The sequence below is a fragment of the Mus caroli genome, chromosome 3 (assembly GCF_900094665.2).
Source record: "Mus caroli chromosome 3, CAROLI_EIJ_v1.1, whole genome shotgun sequence".
NCBI classification, from domain to species: domain Eukaryota; kingdom Metazoa; phylum Chordata; class Mammalia; order Rodentia; family Muridae; genus Mus; species Mus caroli.
Window position 1 is genome coordinate 129,066,586 of NC_034572.1, and position 8,624 is coordinate 129,075,209.

An 8,624-nucleotide genomic window follows, 5' to 3' on the forward strand; every position below is an offset into this window, starting at 1 on the left:
TGAAACCCTTTGGGAAGCTGGCAAGTGAGTTTTTAGGTTAAAATGACAAAATCTTTCTTATCGTTTTGTATGCATTCTTGTGTGTATCTGTGGCTTTTGCATTATGTGGTCTTAGATTTACATGTTGCCTGCATAATACCAAGCTGACTTAGAATTAAATGAACATTCTCAGGTTTTCCCCCTCAGAACATTTTGATTGATTCTCTGGGAACCCTCCACCAATACACCCCAATCATACCCACCTCCCAGTCCCTCCATGTGTGCCACTGTTCTTTGTGTCCCCCTGTCCCCCAAGTCCAGTTTGTATTGTCCACGTACCCACCGAAGCAGGTTAAACACCCACAGCCTTACCAGAAGTCACCAACCACGGAGAGCTACACTTTAGCATCCTTACCACGATTGTAAGAGCTCTCTCTATCTTCCTTTTTAGGCCGTTATGTTTTTTGGAGGGTGGGGTGGGAGTGTAGGGGTTGTCACAGAGAGCCTTTCAAGTCTCTCTTCCTCAACTGTGCTGCGGTCATCAACACCGCTGCCAACACAGCCTTCTTGCTCTTCAGTCAGCAGGCGTAGGTTCACATGGTTCCGGTGAGAGCACAGGCCACGAGCATAGGCCCCCGGGCCATAGCAGAACCATGGACCCAGACAAGGCCCTCGGAGGATGCTCACACCGTGGACTTCAATATGGTCTCGGGTGGCAGCCCAGGCCACCCACGTCAAATTTTCTCTCTCACCCCACCCTCTCCAAGCGTGGCCCCAGGACATCAGTAGGCCCTCAGGCAGCAGCCCAGATCATAAATTAACAAGGAAGCGAGTGCTTGTCAATATTTATATGACTCGTAAAAATCGTAAGTAGATAAGCTCTGTTTAACGAGGTTGCTGTAATCAAAAGCTGCTGGTTGATAACGCACCTGCGCATTTAACTTGGTAGAGATCTCACTTCTGTGAAGACTGTTCAGCATCCATGTGTAAGAACAAGCTTAGCGGATAGCTGGTGACCTTTGCCTGGTGCTTCCGAATTCTTATGATTAGTATGGACAAATGTTAAGAATGGAATTAGGTGATAAGTGTAGATATTTATGTAACTTCTTCAGAAAAATCTTTTCCAGTAATTTGAAATCTTTATCATTCACTTTATGTATATACGTGTTCCTTTGTGTGTTTGTATGTTCGTATGATGTGTGTGTGTACATTTATGTGTGTGTAAACATGAGTGTATGGGTACTCTTATGCATGAGTGTATACATGTACACTTATGCATGTGGACTTTGGAAACTATGTTGTATGTCTTCCTTAGTTTCTTTGTCCCCCACCCCTACCCCCCTTTCCCTGTTTTTTGTTTTGTTTTATTTTTGACATGGGGTTTCCCTTTGTAGCCCTGGCTGTCCTGGGACTTGCTACATAGACTAAGCTGGCCTCGAACTCAGAGGTCTTCATACCTCTGCTTCCTGAGTGCTGGGGTTAAAAGAGTGAGCCACCATCACCTGGCTTGTTCTGCTTTAGTTTTAAGATCTCTCCCAGAACCTAGAGCTCAGCAGTTTAACTAGGATGGCTGACCAGCAAGCCCCAGGATCCTTCAGTCTCAGTTTCCTCAGTCCTGGGATTACAGGCTTGCATCCCTGCCTCACCCCTTTCCACAGGGGCTAGGGATTCAAAGTAAGATCCTCATGATTGTGTAGCAAGCCCCTTAACACTGAACCACCTCCCTAGCCCTTGGGTTATTTCTAAGTAAGTTAAAATTCTTAATAAACATATGTTCAAAGTCTTTGACATGTTTGTTTGCTTATGACACCAAGTGAGATGAATGCTGGAGTTATTTGTTTGGAATTATTTCCATGCTTTTATGAGCCAGGCTCAGTCATTGTGCCTGATTACCATGACAAAGGAGGACCCCTGAGCCCAGGAGTTGAAGACCAGCCTAGGAAATACAGTGAGAATCCAGTTTTTTAAATGTATTATGAGCAAATACACACTTAAAACCATTCTTTTTTTAATTGGATATCTTCTTTATTTACATTTCAAATGTTATCCCCTTTCCCAGTCTCCCCCAGAGGGTGTTCCCACCCCCCACTCCTGCCTCCCCTCCCTGGCATTCCCCTATACTGGGGGATTGAACCTTCACCGGACCTTTCCTCCCATTGATGCCTGACAAGGCCATCCTCTGCTACATACGTGGCTGGAGCCATGGGTCCCTCTATGTGTAGTCTTTGGCTGGTGGTTTAGTCCCTGGGAGTTCTGGGGGGGTCTGGTTGGTTGATATTGTTCTTCCTATGGGGTTGCAAACCCCTTCATCTCCTTCAGTCCTGTCTCTAGCTTCTCCATTGGGGACCCTGTGTTTAGTAATCCAATGGTTGGCTGCAAGCATCCACCTCTGTATTTGTCAGATTCTGGCATTCTTAGTCCACCTATCAGTAGTGGCAGGGTTGGAGTCTTGCTTAATACTGCTACCTGCTGTGTAGGAGCTTAGCTTGTCCTTTAGGAACCTGCTATCAGGTAAAGCCAGGTCCTGGGCTCTGCTAAGAAAACAATTGCAGAAAGAGCCAGGATACCAGGGCATCGAAGTCTATTAGAAGGAGACTTTAGAAATAGGGTCAATCACAGGGATCTAGAGAAAGAGAGGCACTCCAGAAAGAGTAAAAACTCTGCGGAGCATGGTTTTGTGTGCTTCTCCAAGAAGAGGGGCTCCAGGACATGGGCCCGTGATGGAGCTACGTGGAAGAACTGTTCCCAAAGTTCCATTGTTAAGGAAATGAGATCATAAAGTGGTTTCTGATATGAATCAGGTGTGTTTACAGCCTGTGAGGTCAGAGCATCACTCACAAGCAGGAGGACGGGAAGGTAAGATGTTTTCACTGCTAACAAGTTTCTCCTCATGTTGTGAGAGTCCCAGGAGATAACCTGGGAAAGGAGTAAAGCCACCCTTAAAGGTCGCAGGCATCCAGGCCTTAAACTTCATTATCACCATTGGACCTGAACATATCTCTCTAGAAAAGAACGTTGTCTCTCAGCATCTTTCAAGGCAGAACTGTGAACTGGGCTGTACTTCTGGAGCCTCAGCTGGCTTCAACCAGATTCCTTTCCCCCTTCCCACTTCCCTTCAATTTTCTGTGCCCGTGAAGTCCGCCTCATAGATAGTCTGCTAAATATTAATGAAAACTGAAATTGGGAAGCAGGCAACTTGGCTGGTGAAGAAGATGGCTTATGCATATATAAAAGGGGAGTTAGAGTATAGGAAGATGTCTGGAGGGCAAAGGGAGAGTGAAATGTCACTGGCATGGTTACCACATGCCAGCACTCAGGAGGCAGAGCTGGTAGGGCTGTGAATTTGAGGCCAGCCTGGCCTACATACTCTGCCTCCCCTCACTTTCTCTCTGTCTCTGTCTCTGTCTCTGTCTCTGTCTCTGTCTCTGTCTCTGTCTCTGTCTCTCTCTCTCTCTCTCTCTCTCTCTCTGTGTGTCCTAAAAATGATTATGGCTCTATATGGGAAAGAAAAGTGTAGAATAGAACCAAGAGTCAGGACAAGTGGAAAGCTCCAGAGATTTGTTAAGTTTGGAAATGAGTGAGCAAAAATTGCTATACAGGACAATTTAATGGTGAGCACAGCCTAAATTTTAATTCAACAGTGAGTGCTGGCAATACTGATCTGAACAGAAGTAGAAGTAGCTGTGAGACAATGGTCTTTTTATTTTCTTGTAGAAGATAGTGTGAATGCTAAGTCTTAAGTCTTATGGAAAGCAAGACAGTACACGTTGGGTCCATGTTCCCCAGTTAAACGCATTAGCTAGATATAGGAAAGTATTAACACATACATACATTCCCCCAGGGTAAAGTTGATGGTACTACTTACCATTGGAGTCTTAGTTTTTTTGTATGTCTATTGATTTAGAAGAAAACTTTGTCTGTGTTCACAAAACTAGTGAAAGTCTGGTCGTTTGTGTTTACCCCTGTTCCTAACAGTATTTGTAACATGGGATCCAGTTATTTTGTTCAGAAGGAATTTGAAGAGATAACTGTGTTATTGTTTATAGTGTGATGAGCCATTTACTTTCTTAGCTGGAATCTGGCATAACATTAAAGCAACATGGTAAAGCATACAATGAGCAACGAGTGCGAATTAAGACCAATCTTCCTTAGAAATGTCAGTAGTCAGGCCCTGCAAAGTTAGAGCCATAAAGTCAAATTTGCCAAAAATTAAAAATAAAAATTGAAGGCAATCGCTTTGAATGCAAATACAAACACAAGCAAGCAAATATTCTGTGAAGTACCGGATGGGTGTAGTGACAGAGGGAAGAGAGATGGTTAGACTGACGGAAGAGTGGAGGACTGTTCGGCTGGTGAGGACGCCTGCTTCTTCTCTCTGCTACTGTTTTTTTTTTTTTTCTGTAGGCCATACTATGCTTTGAATTATTGTAACTTGAGGTACCACACTCCTATTACGTGTTGCGTGTGAGTGTTACATCAGATACTCAGAACTCAGAAAGGAAAATAGAGAGCAGAATCATAACAGGCAGCCCAGAGACTCCTTCCTTAATGATCTTAGTGACAGCTATTTCTTTACCCTGAAGATCCTTTGCTTTAACCCATCCTGTTCCTATCAGATCTTAGAGAGGGGCCTTCCCAGTTTCCCGAGATGCTGACCATTTGGCTTCTGCATGCACATAGTGCTTGGCCAACAGGAGCAACCGAGGAGCTAAACTTCTCTGACTGTGCTTGACCTGTGTTGAATGAAGCTGCTGCAGGCTGATCTTGGCTGAGTGAGAACATTGTAATTGGAGAAATGGCTTGCTGGAGGCTGAGAGCCCAAACTACCTAGGCCAATCTTAATTCCTTCACACTCATTTATTTTCACACCTCTGTATGTGACCAAACATTCTTGTGACTGTCTCCAACCTTAGCAGCCCTCTAGCCTTAAAGGTCATAACACCAGAGAATTTCTGAATCCTATAGAAAAGATTTTCATTCTTGGCTGCAGCCAACCTACTTCATCTCCCACCATTGTATGTGGTGACTATCCTTATTTACAATCTCTTGTTATGTGAATATAAAAGTTCACATACCCTTTTCTAGGGAAGAACATGCTGCCTAGGATAACTTGAATTTAATAATTTGCTCATAACAAAGTATTTTTTTCCCTTTAAAGTAGAGTTCGTCTTTTTCAACGTTTCATTCTATAAAATTGTCTATGACTGAACATAAGCATGATATGTATTTTCTTATCTTAAAAACAATAATTTAATCTACTCTCATGTGATTACACTTCCTAGAAACTCAACTTCCACCAACCTTTCAGATCTGATCCTGGAGAGTTAGGATGCAGGAAGCATGCCTTCCGTGCCTTCCGTGGACAATTAATATTCTAACCCACTGTTCAGCTCACCCTGTTCTCCATCAGAGATCTGGGGCTTCAGGACTCATGGGGTGAAAGGAGCTGGATACCTTTAGGTACTTTTTTTTTTTTAACCAGACAAATCTTTGTTATTTTTGTCAACTTTCTGTGATAAGGAAGCATGCCAGCTACACAGCCAGAGGACTTCCTGTTTGCTCCTCAGAGAACTGTGGACACACATAGACGGACAGACACGTTGATTCTTAACTCTCCTGTCACCACCCTAACGTTTTATTTTTTAATTATAAGAGTGAGACATATATGCTGACCCATTTGTACTGGGGATTGAACCTAAGGCCATGTGCATGCTAAACATGTGCTCCGCCACTGAGCAGCATCTGACTTTTCATACAGTAGTAGAAATACTGCAGAAGTATTTAAAGAAAAAAAAGACCCCTTTCAGAGAAAGATCCAACTCCTCCTTTTCAAACCGTCTATTCTCAAGCTAACTCCATAGTAGGACAAAATTGAATACAGTTGGTATATCTTCCCTTAGCCTTTTAACACTATAACTGCAACATTGTGTACAACTTGGTAGACAGTCCCTTAGATATTAACAATATAAATTCAACATTTTATAAAACTTGGTATATATTCTCCTAGACCTTTAACACTATAACTGCAACATTGTGTACAACTTGGTGGACAGTCCCTTAGATATTAACAATATAAATTCAACATTTTATAAAACTTGGTATACATTCTCCTAGACCTTTAACACTATAACTGCAACATTGTGTACAACTTGGTGGACAGGACCTTAGATCTTTACTTACATAAATGCAACACTGTATACAACTTGGCACACATTTCTCTTGACTTATCAACATAAGTGCAAGGACACTCACAGGTTCACACAGTTGTTAATATTATTTGCAGCATACTTTTACCTCTTATTTTTCATTAATTCATCCAATCTTTTTTTCATGCACGAACATATTTTGCACAGATAAAGCCCAGAAACTTTGTGATAACACTGAGTAAATGAACAAAGGATATTGGTTTATTGTAAAGAATGAAAGAAAAGGATGAAAAATAAATAGCTAGGGATGCCACAGGTCAGTATAGTTTCCCAGTTCATTTATTTAATCCAAGCGATTTATGATTACATCACAAGGATATGGATGACTATCCCCAGTCAGACAAACTAAAATTTAGCAAAATTTACTAAAACCTAAAATAACTGAACACCAGTAAGACACTTTTGGTGGGAAATTTCTGCTGCCATGCCAATTCATACCATGCACAAGATTCAGAATATTGTATAAACAATGACCTTTTAGGTTTAAATAAAATATAAGTGGATTCTGTGTTTAAATTTAGAAATTTCAATTAGTCTATGTAAATATTTCAAAAATCTCAAAAATATGAAATAGCAAACATGTCTGATTTTCAAGTAAGGGATGCTCAACCAGTAAAGTCTTTAAAGCACAGCGTTTTCCCTGTGGTGATGGTGAAATGGAGGAGAGTGGCTTGGACTTTTGTTCCAGCCAAAATGTATTATTTCACCAAGTCACTTCATTCTCATGAACTTTCCTTTCCTTGCTGATGAAATGATCAGATTAGACTTGGTATTATCTCTGGTTCTATCTATCTCTGATGCAATCATTTCCTGGGAAAACCCTCAAGAATTTTGTTAGGTACAAAGCCGCCTTTGTGCTGAGATAGCCCTGGTGGTTCCTTCTCATTTTGAGTTGGCTCCATCTGTTACACAGGTCACACTATGCTATTCCTTTAGTTTAGGAGATGGCCTGCACTTAGCTGCACAGCTGGTAAGGACCTTTCAGACCTTATCTGGTCTGGTTTTCACAGTTATCCAGCAATAAAAAACTGGGCAGATAGTATGTTAATCTCTGTTTCATAAATTAAGAATTAAGTTCCGAGAGGCCATGCAGTGTGTTGTCTCTAGCACTGATGGGTGACTTGACGTGCCTGAATAGCCTGCAGCCATTACAGTGTCTTATTTGAGAATTTTAAGTGTGGTATATTTTTAACAAGAACAAGGAACTGATTCTTGATACTTAGAAATAGTGTTTCTATGTAGCCAGGCTGGCCTTGAACTTCTGATCCTCCTGTGCTAGGATTACAGGTGCATGCCACTACATCTAATGTAAAAACTTTTTCCCTTTTTCTTTTTCTGGCTGAAGGCACCCAGAAGGGATGATCAGCATCGTCCATCCAATGGAAGGTGGAGGCTCCCCTTGGCTGTCAGGTCTTTACTTCTAATTTCCCAGGATCTGCAGACAAGAAAGCTCTCACAGTTCTTGGTCTCGTATGGCTCTGGCGACGTTTTAGTTAACACTTCTTACAATGTCTACTCGTTTCTTGCCTTTCTGTCAAACTTTTACCTGTTCTTTAAGCTCAAGGGTTTCCTGCCCTGTTAATTATTTGCTTGCAATCTTCCACAGACATAAGAAGAGCCCCCATCTTTCTTCACTGCAACCGTTCTTTCCTTCTTTTTTCCTTCCTTCTCCCTCTCCCTCCTTCCCGCGCCCCCCTTAGTGCTGGGGACTGATCACAAGGCTTTGCTCATGCAATGCCTCACTGCAATCTTTACATTTTCCCTTAGAACACACCTTTCCTTTCCAGCCTATAGCCCAGATTCCTAAAGGTAAAATGGTCCTGGCTCTGCAGGCCACACCACGCCATTGCTTTGCCAGGAGGCCTCTGGCAAATCCCACAGAGAAGAATGCTTCCTGAATTATCTTTGAACTCTAACGGTCTGTCTGTGTGTGTACATATAGTCTTGACCCATTAGGGATAAACATTTTTGACTCTGCGTATCTCTTCCCCTATTTAGGAACATTCATGATCTTGTTTAGGCTCTAATTTCCTATAATGACCCCTTCCTGCTTTCAGGCCCTTTGTCCCTTAGTCAAGCTCCACACTGTCACGGTGGGTCTTCTCCATGCAGGTGTTATTGGTTGCTGCTCCCTTCACTCAGTGGAAGGGAAAAGAAGGCAAGTAAACCAGATGTACTGTCCTTGAGAGTAGTGGCTCTCAACCTGTGGGTTGTGACCCCTTTGGCAAACCTCTATCTCCAACAATATTAACATTACAATTCGTAACAGTAGTAACATTGCAGTTATAAAGTAGCAACAAAATAATTGTATGGTGTGTGTGTGTGTGTGTGTGTGTGTGTGTGTGTGTGTGTGTGATCACAACATGAGGAACTATATTAAAAGGGTTGCAGCATTGGGAAGGTTGGGAACTACTGTACTAGAATTAGAATTTTTTTTTT

At 42.2% G+C, this 8,624-nt stretch overlaps 1 protein-coding gene across 1 annotated transcript in view; it reads left to right on the top strand.

Annotated features, from left to right (window-relative positions):
• The first annotated feature begins 2,812 nt into the window (after positions 1–2,812).
• Positions 2,813–8,624, top strand: part of Slc39a8 (solute carrier family 39 member 8) — a 75,285-nt gene continuing 69,473 nt past the window's right edge. Inside the window, exon 1 of the mRNA XM_021157678.1 lies at positions 2,813–2,835. The gene's annotated coding sequence lies outside the window, so the exon portion shown is untranslated. The remainder of the gene's footprint in view (positions 2,836–8,624) is intronic.